At 34.6% G+C, this 20,470-nt stretch overlaps 1 long non-coding RNA gene across 1 annotated transcript; it reads right to left on the bottom strand.

The window, feature by feature from the left end:
• Nucleotides 1-4,843: 4,843 nt before the first annotated feature.
• On the bottom strand, nt 4,844-20,311 carry LOC127747522 (uncharacterized). The gene is made up of 3 exons (XR_008009398.1): nt 19,523-20,311; nt 19,004-19,265; nt 4,844-5,601 (listed from the first exon to the last, which is right to left on the bottom strand). It is a non-coding gene; the product is annotated as an uncharacterized LOC127747522 (long non-coding RNA).
• Between the last annotated feature and the right edge of the window lie 159 nt (nt 20,312-20,470).

Genomic DNA, 20,470 nt, shown 5'->3' with positions numbered 1-20,470 from the left:
GCCGGTCCGGTTCATTCAGTTTCCCTGATTGAACCGGTCGGTCCGGTTCATTCTATTTCTCTGCTTGAACCGGACGGTACTGTTCAAATGTATCACTACTTAAATAAATAATTTACAACACAACTACTTAATGCGTAGTCAAGAACAACAATATACAACACCTGTACCTTAATGCGTAGTCAAGAACAACAATACCTGAATAGTGTCCGTAGTGCATAAATACTCTAAACATACAACATAAATGTAGTGCGTGCATACTCTAAACATACAACATAAATACAACATGGTCCACGTGATTACTACTTAAATAAATAATTTACAACACAACTACTTTCTCATGGCCCACTTCACATCCTTGACTAAATTCTTGCATTTCTTGGCCGCCTTTTTGAAGACAGATGGAGTGTAGCGACTAGCACTGCGACGTGGTGGATCAATTCTCAGATTGTAACCTTTGGAGGTTTCATCCGGAGTGCGTGCATGACTTGTATAGAATTTATAAAAAACAATTAAATGTAGCGCACCAGGTAATCACAGCAAGACATAAACCACATAAGATTTACTAAAAGTCAAAAATAGATGCCAGTTATGAACAAAAAATAAATAAGTAATGGAACATGTAAAGTAGAATACAAAACATAATACCATCATTACGAGATTCCTCATCCTCGTCGAACTCCTCTATTTCATCGTCATCATGATCCTCCTCGTTATCCGGGTCATCTACTAGATACGCATCTGTCTCTCTCTCTCGAGTGTGTTAGCATCTTCTTGAATGAGTCCCATGGATACACGGTTAGGATTCTGACTAAAAAAAGCTCTGCGTCCGTCATCACTCCTACTAGAGTCAACCGACACAAACCCCCCAGAAGCAACCGATGATGTATGGCCCGGATACCTCGCATCCAATGAATACCTACCAGCCATGAAGTCAGGCTGTTGGCCATATTGTGGTAGTCCAGGACCTGCAGACATCAACCCAAGCAATTGGCTAAAAGAACCTCCTTCTCCTGTTTCAAATTGTGAGGTACCCCAATATTGTTGACTGATTGGAACTGATGGGGGGAACTGTGTCTGAGGTACATAATGGCTTGAGGACTGAGGTTGTTCTTCTGGAATCGGGGTTGGAGGTAATATATGCGGCGAATGTGGCTCTTCTACTTGATTGTCAGCATCCATATCCTGACTACCCTAATCGGTATCCTGATTATCCTCATCCAAATCCTGATCACCTTCCTCCATATCCTGATCACCTTCATCATTATCTTGACCCACAAGATTTGACAAGTTCAAGTGGTCCCCATATTTTGATCGGTACCAATGCATGTAACTATCTAGTAGATCATGTGAAGGCATCGGAAGCTCAGATAGAATGTAGTTATACCTGTTTGACCAATGCATCACCCATTTTGAATGACTCGCTTCCGTGGCCCAAACAAACTGGAAAAAATAAAGGAACCTCAACATAACAGTCCACAAAGCCAATTACAAAGACAATGCTGTATAATTATGTCTCAGACCCTAAACAGAAAACTAATACTACTTTAATTAAAACACACCTGCCCTTCTTGAAGTTCATCAAATGACTTCCTAAAGTGAGCTAACTTCATATATCTATATCGTCGGTCACCACGCTCCCAGTTCCGCCACCTATTATGATATATTCAATTACCTCAACTACCATTAAATCAATCATAAATATCAAGATACGGGTACATTCTAACAAATTATTACCTATTTGCTAGTGGAAAACTTCGAGGTTCCCTAGGTAGCGGCGATAGGTATGGCAGCCTGATCCAAGCCCAACAGAGTAGAAGTGTTAGTGGACCATCTATTTCCTTGCAGTTAAAACGGGATGCCCGGCATAATGCCCTGTAGAGATGTGCCAGGCATGCCGCTCCCCAACTATACTGACCAATACTACCAAAATCACGTAGCAAGGGTAGAAATTTCCAATGCACTCCTGCCCCAGACTTATCCCCAAACAAGATCGTCCCGATCAACAACATAATATGGCACCTCACATACCTCTGTATACTGATATCATCAATCAACTGTAAATTTTCTTTTAAATCACGCAGCCAGGTAAGTTTTATGCAACTAGATCTACAGTCAGACATACGCGGTGCAACTCCAAATTGAACCAAACACTCCGCCTCCAACGCTTCAAAACTGCTCATTGTCATCCCTGTGACCGGAAGACCATCTGTGGGAAGACCAAGAATCATAGCTACATCTTCAAGTGTCACAGCACATTCACCAATGGGAAGGTGGAACGTATGTGTCTCTGGGTGCCAACGTTCAATTAGAGCATTTACCAATGCTTTCTGACACTGCACTATCCCAATCTGAGATGCATGATAGAACCCGGTAATTCGCAAATGATCCTCCACCCTTTCGTTGTACCGATCCGGAGGAAGTGGATGGTTACATGTCAACATTCTTGATTTCTACAAAAAAAACATAACAAATTACTAATCAAATTATTAAGAATTGCTAACTTACCATCATAAATTTATTGACTGAATCCTTATACAACTAATTCTCGTAACTTCTAAATTTAACTAGTTAATCCTCAAAAGTATTCATAACTGCTAATGAAACTCATTACAAATACATATATTCCTAATCATAAATCTCAACAATATTTACAACATCCACAATAATATCGAACGTTAATTACTCTTTTGTTAAAAAATTTTCCCCCTGCAATACAAAATATTAATAATCTGTATATGCCATCATTCATATTCTAACAACGCTAATAATTAACTTGCTAATAATAATTACTACAATTAAAATTATTTAAATTTTCTCATAAAGAAATATCTAACATGGCTTAATTAAAAAAACCTTTCTAATCAACTCAGCATTAACACTTTACCACAATAATAATAACATCTAACCAAAATCGATAACAGTTACACTTAATTTCTTAAAAATACATTTAAATAACATTGGCTTACAAATAATAATTATACTACAATTAAATAAATTTATTAAAAATTTACATTATGTACTACTTACTACTACAGCCAAAAACACAAGACTAAAGAACAACAACAACATAACCATAACAAATTTTCTTATCATCATATATATAATTAATAATCTGTAAAAAAATATTTAAATAGAACCTAACAAATATTTAAAAATTAGTCATAACCATTCTATTTATATTCTTCAACTACATATCTCTAACAACTACTTAATCATAACAAATTTTCTAATCATGATTTATATAATTATTAATCTGTAAAATAATTTTAAAGAAATCTAACAAACAATGAAAACTAAGTCATACTCATTCCATTTATGTTCTTCAAATGCATGTCTAAGAACAATATAATCATATAAAAAATTTTAATCATCATAAATACAATTATTAATCTGTTCAAAATATTTTATTTTTAATCATCATAAATATAATTATTAATCTGTTCAAAATATTTTAAAATAATCTAACTAATACTAATAAATTAGTCATAATCATTCTATTTATATTCTTCAACTGTGTATCTAACAACAATCATAATATTGAAATTTTATATTTTAATAATAATTATAACTATAAAAAAATTAAAAAATTCAAAAAAATTTCAAAAAATACTTACATAATCAGGATCACTGAGATAGTGAATAATATGAAGCTCAGATCGATCAACATCTTTAATTTTTGATTTTTTCCCCATTAATGTTGCTCCTCCACCATGCAAAGTTCAGAGAAATGAAGATGAAGGCTGTGAGGGAGAAAGGTTAGTGGGAGTGAAGTGTGGATTCGGATGGTGAGGGAGCAGGGTTTTTCTTTCTGCGTTTATGAGGGGCACCGATTAGGGACTCAACGGGGAAGCGCCGCGTGTCCATTCCCGCAATGGACTCGGACCGTGCGACTACTCAAACCAAAATCGGACGGTCTGTAAAGCGCGCCATCTCGGAGGGTCCGAGTCCGTCACCATCGTCAGCCCCATACATTGGACTCGGACCGTGCGTTTTGGGCATGGAACTCGGAGGGTCCGAGTCCCTGTCCCCCTGACACCACAACCTGGTTACACACCAGCCACCCCCATACCCTTGTCATACACCACCACCGGTGCAATATGTAAATTAAAAAGCGCCCATAATATCAAGGTGGACCAAATTACAAATAATTATAGGGGTTTCTTCTAGCCACAGAAAATTTGGCTTAGAGCTAAATTAGCTAGTGTGTGCGCTACTATATTTCCATTTCTTTCAACATGGGTAAAGTTGTAAAACCTAAAACTATTCAAAAGGACTTTACAGTTTGCTATGATAGAGATTGTGTGGCTTTCAAAGCTTGTATTACTTCAACATTATCCCTTTCCACTCCTACCTCCAAAAAACACCCTTGTTTCTTTAATTTTCGAAAGAAGAAACATTCTGTTATACGCCATTTGTTTATGGTACTTGGATTCCTTAATGGTGAAAATCCAGGAATATGTTTGGTTTCTGCTTAGAACCTAGAAGTGTTTGTTATGGCTCTTCAAATTTTGGAGCTTGATGCAAAACTATTTAATATGATAAAAAAAAAATTATTTTCTTTAAAAATTTTATTTATTTCATGATTTAAAATGAATTTAATATATTAATAGAATAGAATTTGATTCTTTAGTTAAATATTTTTTATGATTTTATACTTAACAAAGTTATTTTATTAAAGTTAAATTACACCGTTGGTTCTTATATTTTTACTAAAATTGTAAATTGTTTCTTAAAATTTAAAAATTTATAATTGGTCCCTAAGCAAAATTAAATTTTATAATTTAGTTCCTGCCGTTCAAATAACGTTTGATTTAACAAAATATTCGTTAGCATATTCGCTATCTTCAACATGTAAGTTGTACGTGTTTATTGTTTAACAGTAGATACTAATTTACAATTTTAATAAAAGTATAGGACCAATACTATAATTTAACTATTGTAAAATGACCAAAATATTTCTAACCCACCCATCCTTCATGAATTGAAGGAACACCTTGCTCCTCAAGATTTTCCTTTTTCTCTTCATCCTCAACTCTTTTTCTCTCTTCCTCTACTGTCTCACATACTCTTCCAATTCTTCACGCTCCAATGCTAACCTTCACAATTAAGTTCCTCTCCTAAGATCGCAGAAGCAAAAACAATCACACTATCACTCTTCAAAGCTATGGCCAATTCTCCTTTCTTACCTTCCTTGGACCGACGCCAAAGATCCAAGGCACCAACACCATAACCCGCTCATGCGAGGGCTACTTCGGGAATGGCTCTGGTGGGGACTCATTGGCGGTGAACATACGGCCAATAACATTGGTGCGGGGAGCGGCGCCACTGTGGTAGGGAAACTCATTCCAACCGAAGGCTTCTACAACGTCGTTGAAGTCATAGGGATTTTGGATCGGAAATCCTCCGAACACCACGACACATCTTTTCCGAATTAAAGAATTCAGGTATTCTCTCCATAAGTGAGACTGTCGTTGCTGCAGGAGGAGCCACTATCACCAGGAACTTAACTTCGTTGTAAACCTTCTGTGGAACCTGGATCTTCACAAATGCCTCTGATGTTATCATCCTCGATTGATCTCACTGTTGACTCTGAAATGATTACTATTGAAGAGAAAATGATAAAGTATATAATATATATTTTAACAAGTAACAAATTTGAATAATAATACAAGAGAGAAGGATTTTGCTTGTGATATGGTGAAGTCCTTGATTATTGCTAATTTAAATATTGTTGGGTTGAGTTGAATTGAATTCATACATGATTCATGATTCAACTATTCTAAAATTGTTGTTATTGAAGCGTATTGTTGTTGTTGTTAAAAAAGAAGAGCATAAACTATGAAGAGAGCAGGAGAAGAAGAGAGAAGATAAAGAAGAGGACATTATGGTAAATGTGTATTTTTTTTATGGTAAATATTATTGAGAATCTAATTATAAAATCTAATTTTATTTAAAAATTTAATTACAAACTTTTAAAATATAGGAACTAATTTATAATTTCAGTAAAGATATAAGAATTAATTGTGTAATTTAATTTTTTATTAATTGTAAATAGAAATATATTTGACATTTCACATATTAAGTTTAAGAGGTATGAGAATTATTTTAAAAAATAGATCTCTTTTAATCTGATTTGTAAATGAAAAAAAATTAAAATTTTAAAAAAATTTAAATTATTCATTTTTAATTATTTAAAAAAAAATTTAACTCTTAAATAAATTTTAATTTCTAACTTTTCAAACAAGCGCTTAAGCAAAACTAAAATAAGAATTGCATTATATTAGCAATACAATTTCCTTTTTTTTTTCTTTTGTTGCTTTCACATGATAACTTTGAGTGAGACAAGAGCTTCATTGGTTAGCAAGAAAGTGACTAATCAATATTTACATTTTCTTTTAAAAAAAAGAAGCAACAAAAACTATAGGTATATCAACTGAAATTCTTGTCGTGAATATTAATTGTTTCTATTTAGATAAATTAATCACTGGCCTGCAAAAAATGTAAGGTCGGTATAAAATTTTCAGTTTCCTACATTTGTGGATAGAGGTGAAAATAGGCCAAATTTTGCTCTTAATAGATTTGGCATGTTATGTAGTTAATTTGTAAAATTTATAAAATTAGTGAATAATTAGTTAATAAATTAATTATTAATTAAATATTATAAAATAAAATTTTAAGATTTAGTGAGGTAAAATAATTGAAATAAAAATTCTGACACTAATTTTAAAAAATTTGGCCCAAAATTAAACCGAACGAACCGAACCGAACCCGTATTGAGTCTAAGGTCCAACCAAAACCCACTAACACATATAAGATCAGCCTTTTCTCCCCTTCTTTAATGGGAAACATGGAGAAACTGAATTGGGGGAAGAGAAGAACAATGAGCTCTAAACCTAACCCTTGTCTTGATTTCAATTTGTTGTAATTTTCAATCCAAAACTTCGATTGCCACACTGTTTGAGATCACGCATTCACCGCAACGAGCTCTATAAAATTCATCCAACAATTTCATAGGTAAGCCTTATTTTTACTCCATACATCTCAACCCTTATTTTCGAAAATTAATTGAGTTTAGTGTTGAGAAATTGTGTAATTTCGGTGTTTAGGATCGAATTAGCTTCGTTGACTTGCTAGGTCTTATCCTAATTTTGTGTTGGTAAGGTGAGGCAACCCTAACCCTTGTCAAATTACTGAATTTGTGAACCCTAAAGTAATCCTAGTGTTGTTGTATAAAATTTAGATTAAATTGTGTACTTGGAAACAATTTGGTGGTATTGGAGACAAATTGGCAAAGTTGGGAGCTTTAGCGTGAACTTTGATAAGTGAATATGAGATTGAGTTAATTGTGATGTTGTTGGTTGAGATTGGTTATTATGTATATGGTTAGTGGTTTTGGAGGTTGTGATTAAGGCTCTTATGAATGATGCATGTGGCTTGTATATGATATCGAGATTGGTATGCATTATGATTAATAAGTTTGAGCATTGTTTGTACTTAAATTATTGAGTTGAGATCGATGAGAGTGGAGGATTGGTTGGTTGTAAGGTGAATAAAGAGGTTGGAATTATGAATTGGGAATGCTTGATGCTGATGTGGTAAGGTTTGGTTTGGCTTTGAAAGGTTGAAATTTGAAATATTTTGAAAGTTGAGGTTTGTAAGGTTTAATGAAAACTATTATTTTTGACCAACTTTGGTGGAGCATAACTCGGCCTCCATACCTTCAATTTTGGTCCGAGAGGATTACACCGTTCGAATAACGGAGAAAAAATATTTTAAACCAACAAAGTTATGAGCGATCAAAGTTTGGTGTGCAAAATAGAAATTCTGGACTTAGCAGCTCTTTGAGATTTCTACTAAGTATGCGTACGCAAGGAACACACACGATACGAGCAAGGGAGTCACGTACGCGACCACCCATTTTTAGCCGTGTGCGTACGCACGGCAGGGGTGTGCGTACGCACAGCCCCTGTTTTCTAAAATATGAATTTTTATGTTTTTAAATGCATTTCTCCAGCTTTCAAAACCCTTTTAACTCTTGTTTAAAGTCTGGTAGGTGGGATTTGGGTAGTGAAGTATAATTACGGCTGTGAGGGACGTAACTTGTTGATGAAGAAAGAGGTAAAGTAAATGATGATGATGGTATTAAGGTATGATGGTGATTCAACTCGAGTGAATTGTGTGAGATAGAGGTGACCGGTAAGAGGCGGTGGCATTGACCACTCGCTCTGGGAATATGTTAAGAAAGTATAGAGATATTGAGAATGTATGGAAGATGAACTAATGGATTGGAATAATAATGAAAATGAACTTGAATTTGATTGTAATATGCCTCCAGGTAAGATGCAGTGGTGCTATCCACTTGCTCTGGATAAGAGGCGAGAATACCGGGTAATATGTAGTGGTGTTATCCACTTGCTCTGGGTATGAATTGAGAATGAATGGATGAAAGAATGAATTGTAATGATATGAAAATGTGTTTCTGTATGTGACTTCAGGTAAGATGCAGTAGTGTTATCCACTTGCTCCAGAAAATTTCCAGATTTCGGGTAAAACGCAAGGGCTGTGTTCTATCATTGCTTACTCCGGGTCAAGAACTGTAACACCGTCTAGCTAAAAGGCAGTGATGAGGTTGTCCCCTGCTCCGGGTACACGGGTAAGATACAAGGATTGCGGCATTATCCCACTTGCTCCGTGTTTGGTGTTATATCCAGGGTTTGCTACCGAACATGTCAGATTTGGCTTTATAACTGACAAATGAGACTCATCTGCTATACAGCAGGTATTCATCGTATGCATTTGTCTGTTCTGATTGAGTTTGCATTTCTTGGGATTTCCTAATTGATAATCCATGCTTACCTGCTATAATTGCTACCTGCCGTATCTGTATTCTACTTGTGTTTGCTTTGTCTGCTTTATTTGTCTATGTAGTTCTACTGGTAATTTTGGAGGATTTTGGGAGGAAGGAGAAGGATTTCTATAAAGTGGGTTTAGTTAGAGTTTGCCTAAGTTTAAAATCCTTAGAGGACCACCCCTTTACAGCTTTTGTCTTTGAATCTTTAATTTTTATAATCAAGAGCGTTGGAGTTCTAGGATTGTCTCTGGCTTTCACGAGACATTATATGTTAGTTATGTGGACACCGTTACCATGCTGAGAACCTCTGGTTCTCACCCCATACATATTTTCTAGTTTTCAGATGCAGGTCAAGCGCACCTCGCTAGGCATCTGGACTTACTCGAAAATGAGCTTCCCTTCGCCCGACTTTTTTACTCTGATGTCATTTTGTATTAGGACTAGGTCATTTACAGCAAAACTCCTTCGAATGACGTTTTGGCTATACCTTATCGTCATCCTTTGCTTTAATGCTGCTTGTCTTATTTGTGCTTTCTCTCGGACCTTTGGAAGTAGTTCAAGCTCTTCCTTTGGAGCTTGGATGTTGCCAACCACTTCTGTTTCCGCTTGCTCCATTTCAGTTTCTCGCTTCTTTGCGAAAATACCTCTTCTTTGGTTCCTTCGCTTTCGCCCCAAGCTTTCTTCTTCTCTGAAGCCTTTGGTGTGGATCGTTCGTGTTCTGTGCGCCCGTTGCTGTCGCTTCTTTCTTCATCGCAGGTTGGTGCATTAATTTTGTGCTTTTTGTGTTTTTCTGGTTTGTTGGTAGCTACAATCCTTCTTTGTCGTTGGCTTCTAGTGATGTTGCATGCTTTTATTTCCACAAAAGTTTTGATGTTTTGTTTTGCTGTGCCTTTGATGCTGGCGCCTAGGTTTCTGGTTTTTTCTTTGTGCTTTTCTTGCTAGGGTTTTGATTCCTTGCGTTCCTTCCTTTTCTTTATTTGCATTATTGCCTCCAAAGGGTGTTCCCGGGTTTTGATGATGATTTTTGGGAACCCATCGCAAGAGTCCTTTGACTTGCAGGGAAAACCACTGCAAGAGTCTTTTGAATTGCAGGGCGAAGCTAGTCTGCCCAACACACTCACTGTAAGAGTCCTTTGACTTATAGGAGTATATGCTAGTTGTGTTTTCTTGATACCTCTATAAGAGTCCTCTGACTTACAGAATAGCATTATAGTTAAGTATCCCAGGAAACTGCTCTCGGTGGTCACACCACCATCTATCTGACTACCTCAACACAGTAGATGAACACAAACATCTCTAGAGTTGCCTTAATGCAACAAATGACCATTCAACAGACCATCTGCTTGTTTTCTAATCTCTTTATTATATTACTCTTTTCTCTTTGTCTTTTTACTCTGCTCTGATTACTCTTTTCTCTGTATCTCTTTATTATGCTCTGGTTACTCTTTTTTCTGTATCCCTTTATTCTGCTATGGTTACTCTTTTCTCTATTTAACGTATGTATTTAAAGCTTATGTAAATTTCGGTGTGAATAGTTAGCCTGCCCAAGTATAGGTTCATTAAGTCTATATTGAAACAGTTTAACTTTTCATATAATACCTGACCCTAGCCACAACTCAAGAACTAACTATGTTGCCCTAGTTCGTTTACTAATCTCTGTTAGTTTCCGTCATTAAAACTTTACAGACTTTTTCTTTGATTTTTATCTCTTCTTTTACTTTTTATCTTTTCTTTATCTTTGCCTCACTAATATTTTATTACCACTCCCTAAGTGTTTTATGAAGGTAATTATGAGATTCTGCCCTTAAAGTTGTCTTTCTAAAGCTTTTACGAAAAATTATCTTTTTCGCATTATTTTATTATTTTTATTAAAATATTATTTTTAATTAAATATTATTATTTATTATTTTATTAATATATTTCAAGATTTACCCTTTCTTATCCTAAAAGTTATATAAATTCACTTTTACCACCCGTAACTTTTAATATTTCAACTTTAACCACCCTAACTTTCAGAAATTACAAAATAACCCCTCAAACACCAAACTAATTACAACCTTGCCCTTTTTAAGATCTAAAAGGTGTTCTTCAATGTTCTTCGTCACACTCAAAGTATTCTTCGTAAAATTTTCAGAATCTTTCTTTGTTTTCATCCGTTTTTCAATCTTTTCAACAACCGATTTTTACCATAATTCAAAATAAAATTGCAGCCACCAAAGCCCCATATTTTCCCCTTGATTACAACACATATTGAACTCCAATTTAAGGATTAGGATTGATTTTTCCTAGCTGCCCAAGAACACAAGTTCATAGCTTGAATTTCATCAAAATTTAACCAAAATTTCAACAAGAATCACTCATATAAACAATCAATTTCAAGCATAACCAAACCATATCATAATCACACAACTCAAACACAATTAATCACGATTAATTTTACCAAACCCTACCTTGATTTACTGTTCCAAATTCGGTTACTCCTTGAAGTGTTCTTAAAGCACTTTTTCCTCCTAAATCACATCAAAAACAACTTTAAACACAAAATCCCTCAACTGACCGAACCTTCATATGAGTGTTAGGATGAGATTTCTTACCTTACTATTTCTAGAAATTGAGGTTTCTTAGCCCTAAGTCAAGTTAAGCATGATTCCTAAGGAAGAACATCAAGAAAACACATGTTTAAGCATGATTCCTTGAAAACCGAATTCAAATGGGAAAGGAACAACCATCTTACCTTATTTACAGCCTTGATAAATTACATGGTTATGTATAGGAAGAATAGAGGATCATTTTGGTGAAATCAGAGTTTTGATTTGAGTTTTAATTCAGAAGAAATCAAGCTTTGAAGATTTAAGTGTCATGAAAGTTTCTCTCTTTTCTCTCTTGTAATTTTCGGCCAAAATAAGAAAATGAGACAGACTTGGAGGTCTTGGGGGTGTAAGGTGAGTTGTGATTGGTTGGCTTGGAGGTGGATTAAAATAATATTAAAATATCTCAAGTGTATAACTACTAAAACTAGATGTATCGGAACACTCGTAAAAATATCTCTAAAAATTATTTTCTGAGCTACTAGCATAAATGAAACTAGTAACATATTTAATATGAGAATAGAACATGTATGATGAGGCATTAGCATTGCTAAAGTCATCAAAGAGTGCTGGTGCTAAGCTGCACCAATAAATTGTTAACTCGGTTAAACCAATTTTCTGTTTTTAACTAAAACAGACCAGATAAACTTATAATATCATTCAAGCATCTTCTAATACTAATATGATGATAATATTATAATATTATCTCTCTTCTCTCATGAATCGAGTCCGGTTCGTCAAACATAGACTAGTTACAAAAACTAGAATCAAAACTCCTAACCGAGACGGTTCAAAAATAAGGTTCTTCGCGATTGCGTTGTCAAGATTGTCTCAACTGAGGTCCTAACCTAAAAATGACATAATGACAATGAGGTTTGATATTCTTGATAATATATCAGAGGTGTTCCTTTTGTTGAACTTCCGGAGAAATTCGTGTCTTCAGAAAAGATCTCGCGTACTCGAAAAACGGGATTCTTACACCAGGTACATGCGACTTTTGAAGTTACTGAGGTGGTGTCTTGGGTCGGTCATTCCATCATAGAGGTCTTTTAAAATTCATAGGGACCCTAGCCTACATGATCTCTTCTATGAATGGATCTTCTCCTCCAAAAAGGATTTCCTCCCAATCCGCATGGTTACTTCGACTTCGAAGGTCAGCCTCTAGTTTCGAGAGTTTTTCTTCAAGCACTCTTTGTCGGGTACCTCCTTTCGCAAATTTCTTTTAGCTTCTCTTTGTCACTCGATCTCCTGTTAAAGTTGCTCTAATTGTATATGGTTCCGGTGTACGAGTCCCATGATCTCAATTGGATGCGGGGCTCTTCATTTTCTGGTGGATGTATTTCTGAATGGATTCTCCTAGGTGGAGGGTTTTCCAATGTTCCCTCCCTGTTAGGCCCACTCGTTCTATCATGCCATGGAGGTATCATGAGTGTTCAGTTATCGTTATGAGGTTCTGACTCAGATGTCATGTGACCATCTTCGAACTAATTGTCTGCTATGAATGGGTGTAGATTTCTATGTCCCCAGCAACGGCGCCAATGTTCCGGGTTGCTTTTGGGACTAAACATAAGGTCCAAGCTACTTTGGGATAGCGTCTGACGTCTCTCAGTGTTGAGATATTGCCGTCCGAGTTCATCTTGAGGAGGTGGGGGTGGTACCTGCAAGAGACTCTGATACTTAAGTTAGCAAGGGTTTTAGGTAGGTTTGTAGTAGATTGTATTTTGAATGTACCTGAGGGAGTCATTATATTTGCAGTAGAATAGATAACTACCTTTTAGAGTAGTTTCACCATTGATGATGGATGATCATTTCCTTTTTCTAGGAAAGTTATTGAGATCTCCCTTCTAGGTGAGTGAAAGATATCTTAGGAGTTGGTTACTTATTTAGATAAGTATGGTTGTACTGCTATCGTCGTATCTGACCTCTATGAGGTCGGGTAGGAGTGAATGAAGTCAGACCTCTTAAGTGGGCCATTATTTATTTTGGTCCTGGCTATGTTTATGGGTCAACATATCAACAGGTACTAAATAAAATTTTTAATATAATAAAATTTTTAAAATTTTTATATGTTTCTTATTCTTTTTTAGTATTGATTTAAATGTGCTAGTTTTTAGAAAAATAATGTGCTAATTTTAAATGGATAGTTTCAAATTACGTGATATGCCCAATCGCCCACTAATCAGTGAGTTAAAAACTGCTTATTTCCCCTATTATTTTGAAATTGCCAATCTTCTCTATTATTTGAAACCGTCAATCTTTTCTATTATTTGAAACGTTTTATTTTTAAGAATTCAGTAGAAACAAGGTTATTAATTTAAAATTAAAAATATAGATAAGATATAAATTAATTAAAATCGATCTAAATAGTAACAAAATATATCGATTTTTATTTTTTACATTGGTCCAAATTAAATTATTAATATTTTTTAATATTTTTAAAAATTATATTTTTATATTTACAAGTATACATATCTCATTTACAGTGTAAACGAGATATGTGTATCTTTCAAATTCCATAAATCTCGTTTGTAAACGAGATAAAGTCAAATAAAATCATGTATTATCTCGTTTTCGATGTAATCGAGATATAAACAATCTTAATTCGTTTACATTATAAACAAAATATATAAAAGAATAGAAATTGGTAAATATGCTACAAATTACTTATATCTGTAAATAAAATATTTAAATTATTTATTAAAAAATATCCCAACAATCTCTTCTATGTACGGTATGTAATTAGAATCACATGCCAAAAATATTTAGACCCTTTCTCGACCTAATCTCAATGGGAACAATATCTAATTGAAGCTCGAAAGCTTACATCCACACCATGATTTTTTTCAAGGTCCTGAAAATCAGTTCGAACCAATCAGTTGAACCGTGAATCGGCAGAAGTCATAATCGCTCTTTTTGAAAACTATTTTCAGACAGCAGGATCGGCAGGGAACCATCTGGTCGAATCGAACTGGAACCCGGCTGGTTTTCAGATTTTGCATCAAAAGTCCAAAACCCTAATCCCCTTCCCAACTCCCTCTTCCTTGAGCCCTCACTCCCTCTCTACATCTTCCCTCTCTAAAAACAAAAGGAAGCCCTAGCTTGACCGTCGCCAACATTTTTCTCACCGTCGTCGTCCTTCCTGCTCTGGTCATCTCTCCATTGTCCAACCGATTGCCTCCAACCCCTCTGTATATTCTCAAATCGTAAGCTTCTCTGCATCATTCGTCGCACATCGTGGGATGTCCTGCTCGTCGCCTGGTCATCCGTTGTCCGTCTCCCGTCATCTGTCGCATGTCGTGAGTCGTCGTGCTCTTCACCTTGTCAGCCGTCGCCCGTCGCATTCTCATCACTGGCATTCTTGCTCCCTCTCCCTAATACCCTGCTCATTGCTCACTTCTCAAAGTCTCATACTCTGCTCAGAGTCTCATTTGTTATTCAGATTCAAAGATGTCCTTTTCCTCCTTTGCTTGGTTTAGATCAGTATGATTCAGTTTATTCATTTAAGATCTTGATTAATATTTTTTTATGCATAATCACTTAGTTGAGCATTTGGCTAAATTGAGGATAATTGTGCAGAGCAATGACTAGATGGAAGTTGCAGATATTGTTTTAGTTGATGGTTGTTTTAATTAGTAGGTTGCAGTTCTAGTTCTTATTTCATTATTGGATTGTTGTATTAACTTGTTTTGTTAACTTATTTTGTTATGTTCTTGATCTTTTTAACTTGTTACTTTGATAAATTATTGTTCTAGGACTGTTCTTGATCTTGTAAATTGTGATTATTAAGTTGTTGTGTTATTTTTGATATTTTAATAACTTGTTAATTTGATAAATTATATTTATTGTGGTTCGTTATTTTTTATCTTGATCTTATTATTGTTATTTTGATCTTAGTTTATGTTGTTATTCTTAATTCAATTTTTGTCATTGGGTTACTGTTAACTAAAATTTGTTATTGGCTAGATGATAGTATCAATTTGGTTAAATTAGGGATAATTGTGCAAAACAATGAATGGATGGAGGTTGCATATCTTGTTTTAGTTGATGGTTGTTTTAATTAGTATGTTGCAGTTCTAGTTCTTATTTCATTATTGTATTGCTGTATTAACTTGTTTGTTAACCTGTTTTATTTTATGCTTGATCTTTCTAACTTGTTACTTTGATAAGTTGTTGTTCTCGAACTGTTCTTGATCTTGTAAATTGTTATTGTTAGGTTGTTGTGTTGTTTTTGACATTTTAATAGCTTGTTAATTTGATAAATTATATTTGTTATGGTTTGTTTTTTACTATGATGCACGGATGCTGACACGGGACACAACACGACACGGACACGTCGACACGCGAATTTTAAAATCTTATAAGACGCGGGGACACGCATACATATAAAATATAAGGTATTTTTTTAGATAAATCGTACTGATATTTTAATATTTTATTAAGTGTATCCAAGCGTGTCCGATAAAATTTTTTTATTTTTTATTAAGACACGGTTTGGACACAACAGACATGCGTGTCGGACGAGTGTCAATGAGTGTCGTGTCCAAAATGTGTCCGACACGCGGACATGACAATTCAACAAAGTGTTCGTGCTTCATAAGTTTTTTTATCTTGATCTTATTATTATTATTTTAATCTTAGTTTATGTTGTTGATCTTAAGTCATTGTTTTTGTCATTGGGTTGTTGTTAACTAATTTTTGTTATTGGCTAGATGATAGTATCAATCAATTTAATTTGTCGTTCTTGTTATTGGGTTCTGTTTGATCTTAGTTTATGTTTTTGTGAATTTTGATTACTAATGACAAACTTTGATATGGCATTTTATGTTTAGTTATTTTTTTTTGTTATTTGACTTCTGAGTTTGTATTTAGATGATATTATAACATTGTGGTTGATGTGATACTTTTGATTTAGATGACATTTTAAAGTTTAAATTAGATTATAATTATCTTTTAGTGTGTTTATTTATATTTTATTTATTATTTTATTATAAACCAGTTATTCTAGTTGAATTACAGTTGAACCGATTGAATCTATAAATCAATAAATTAATAGTTAGAACAGTTTGATGATCGGTTTAATTTTAAAACCTTGATTTTTTTTCTTTTTCCAATTAAACCATTGTCAAATTCTATCTCAAAAAAAAAAACATAACTAACTTGACAAAAACCGATGACTCCCATTAATGAAGTACGAATCTCCGAATAAGGTTTTTTTTTTCTAGATATGGACTCAAACTCAAGATCTCTGTTTAAGAGATTAAAAAAACTCAAGCTTGACCCATTCATATTGACATTGGTAGCACATGAATAGAAATCCAAAAGGAAAAGAAAAATAAAAAAGAAACTACAAAAGTATATAAGATTATGAAAAATACAAGACAACATTTTTTTAGCAAAAGAGATGATACACATTATGAAGAAGATCACAGAAAAAAAATAATTCATGGCTATTAAAATTGATTTTGAAAAAGTCTATGATAAGCTTAATAGGGAATTCATAAACAAAAAGGCTTCAGAATTTATAAACCTAATCATGAACTACATCCAATCAGTGAATTATAGTGTGATATGGAACGGAAACAGAACTGAGGAATTTATCCTTATCAGGGGACTGAGGCAGGAGGACTCTCTATCCCCTATCTCTTTGTCATTGCTATGGATGCCCTGTCTTATCTCATTGAAGAGCAGGTTCAGAGTGGAGGATGAAAAGCTATCAAAGTTGAAAGAGAAGGACCAGACATCTCTCATCTAATATTTGCAGATGACTTGCTGCTGTTTACAAAGGCAACTATGGAACAAATAACAAAAGTCATAGAAGTCTTCTATAATTTTTTCAAAGAAAACCCAACCAAACACCAGAGAGGAGATAACAAAGCTAACCAGGTTTAGAGAAGAAAGAGACTTAGGTAGATGTTTGGGAGCTATGATAAGAAATAATCGGAAGGGGAAAGAAAATTATAAAGACATGTTGGGAAGAATGCAGAATAAGCTTAAGGGGTGGAAGGACAAATGTCTGTCCCTTGCAGGGAGATTAACTTTAGCACAGTCAGTGTTGAGTCCAGCCATCTACCGAAAAGTAAAAAAGATCCAAAGAAATTTTATTTGGGGTGAGGACAATAATCAACGAAAAATGCATCTAATTGAGTGAAAAACTCTTTATTAGCCAAAACATGAAGGAGGCATTGGATTTGTGACTTAACAATAGTGAATGATGCTTTTTTGTTCAAAATTTTATGGCAAGCCAAAGAAAATTTAGAAGTGCTGTGGATAAAAGTGTTTAGTCATAAGTACTGCAATGGAGGAAGCTTGAACAATCAAATCAAATCAAATTGAAGACTACGGATTCCCCTCTTTGGAAGGAGTTGATGAAATTATGGCCTATTTTTCAAAATTTCTCCACCTACTACATTGGAAATGGGCTATCAACTCTTTTTTGAAAACATCAATGGGTGAAAGAAGAAAGTTGTCTGTTCAATTTGGCTCTAAATTTTAAGGGCTTGTTTGGGTGAGCTTTTAAAAAAATATATTTTTTCGAGTTATCTTTTTTTAAAAGATCTTATAGAGAAGTAAAAGTAATTTTATGTTTGGATATCTTATGTAAAAAGGTCTTTTTATCTATCAATTATGTTTGGGCATAACAATATAAAAATACTTTTTTGTTTATTTATTACATGAAAAACATCTTTTTTTAAAGAAAAAAGATCTTTTAAAAAAAGATGTAAATTATAGCTTCTCAAAAAAGATCTTTTTTATTTTACTAGTGCTTTTACTTTTACTACTAGAAATTTGCCAAACACGTTAAAAAATAAAAAGATATTTTTTCATTGAAAAAATATCTTTTTTTAACAAAATAATGGCGCCCAAACATGGTAACTCAATTGACCCTGACAACTTTGTTTGGGAATGGACAAATCCAAATGGAGACTGGGATATAGACAAGCTCCACCAAAACCTGTCCCTAAATATTGTGGAAAAAATCATCGTTATCTCTGCTCCCCAAGCAGAATTAGAAGATGATAGAATTGGATGGAAACTATCACAGGATGGAGATTTCTCTTTAAATGCTACATATAAATATTTTAAGAACTTGTCGAAAGAAGAAAATACCATTTGGAAAAAGGTATGAAGTTGGAAGGGACCACAAAGGGCTAAAGTTTTTCTTTGGACAGCTATGCACAGGAGAATCATGACAAACCAAAGTAAGGCAAAGATATTTGGTAGTACAGGAAACTGCTCTCTCTCCAATAGTGGAATAGAAGATACTTTACGTGCTCTAAGAAATTGTTCCAAAGCATCCACCATATGGGTCAATTTGCTGAAAAGTAATAAAATCCCAAATTTTTTCCAATCAAACTAGGAGCACTGGATTGGAGTGAATTTACAAAAGCAATTAGGGAAGAACGATAACCTAAATTGGCTAGATACTTTCATAACAACTTGCTGGAGAATTTGGTATTAGAGAAATAAGAAAATGCATGATACTAGTTACATCAGACCACAACAACTACATGAAGAAATTCACAAACAGGTGCAAAATATTAAAGAAGCATTAGAGAAGGATTACTTGGTAGGAAAGCGGAGAGGAAGAACTGAGAGAAACATTGGCTGGCAGCTTCCTCCGAGGCATTAGCTTAAATTGAATACCGACGGCACGGCGCAAGGGAACCCAGTTGTTACTGGGTGCAGCAGACTCCTCAAGAATGAAGAAGGAAATTGGATCGCAGGCATCACCCATAAGATAGGGGCTGGAACGGCTTTTCTGGCAGAACTTTGGGGAGTGAAGAATGGCCTCAACTTTGGGAAATGAACTTTGGTGGAAATTAATTCTGCAGCAATAATTAGCCTTTTGAATAGAGAAAAGAAACTGAAAAGTCATCCCAATACAAATGTTAGAGAGATAAATGACATGAGAAAGAATGACTAAAACATTTTTTGTAAAACATTATAAAGAAGGTAATAGATGTGCAGATTACCTTACAAAAATGAGTTTAAAGATAGAATCAAATTTTTGTTTTTTAGAATATGCCTCCTCCTCCTGAAATAGTGAGAATCTTGAATAAAGATGATAGAAGGGTTACCTTACCTCCTTTAGTTTGTAATTAGGTTTTTTCTCTGGGTTTTTGTCCTTTTATAAAATAAAAAAAATACTTATTTGATCAATTTTGAAGTGGCAACGTGTTATGCCTCTTTGAAGGACCTGGAGGTGGCACCGTTCCTTTAGGTGGCACAGTTGGTTTTGCTTTCCCATGAGCAGTTCTTCTGTTTCATTCAGCCTCAGAGTTGGTTTTGTTCTTGTCGGGAAACAATAACAACTAGCTAGTAAACCAAAAAGAATAGAGAGAAGTTCTTGAATTGAAGATTCAAAGATCTAAAATTATGAGAACCTCCCATTGAATGGAAAGGGCTTTAGGGATGTCAGATACTTAGATTACCAAACAAGATATAGCTTAATTATGTGTTACAAGGAGAGTTAGGCAACTAAGATTGTGAATAGTTGGAGATATTAACAATAGAAAGTAATGAAGGGATCTGACAATTCTGAATGTTAAAGGCTGAGTGTTCGTCTAGATATTAAGCTAATTGCAAAAAATTAATGATTCTATCTCATCCCTCCTGGTCATTGCATCTGAGGTCAACCCAATCGAGGGTCCACAATTCTTTATCACAGCTGTCTTGTCTTGCACCCCCAAGAAGCTCACATTATTGTACTTGACGAAGCATCCGTTCAGCTGCAATGTGCCACCTCATGCGTCCAGGCAGCCCAGTTGACTGACGGCGATGAGTCAGTGTCACCAAAGCAGCCTCCCATGGGGAAGAGCATGATCATCATCACCGCCAGGAACATAACATGATGGTGATGACAGTTCATCGAATCACTTGGCATACTGCCTATGTACTTCTAGTTCGCCGAATAACTAGGCGAACTGTGATAAATCTAAAACAGAATACTGGATGCTGGTAATTAAAGTCAACTATTTTTTAAAAATAATGATTTTTTTTAATTTATTCCAAAAAAATTCGGTTTTTAAGA

Source organism: Arachis duranensis, chromosome 5, assembly GCF_000817695.3.
Source record: "Arachis duranensis cultivar V14167 chromosome 5, aradu.V14167.gnm2.J7QH, whole genome shotgun sequence".
NCBI classification, from domain to species: Eukaryota; Viridiplantae; Streptophyta; class Magnoliopsida; order Fabales; family Fabaceae; genus Arachis; species Arachis duranensis.
The sequence above is the reverse complement of the archived record's forward strand: the minus strand, read 5'-3'. Positions and strand labels throughout refer to the sequence as shown.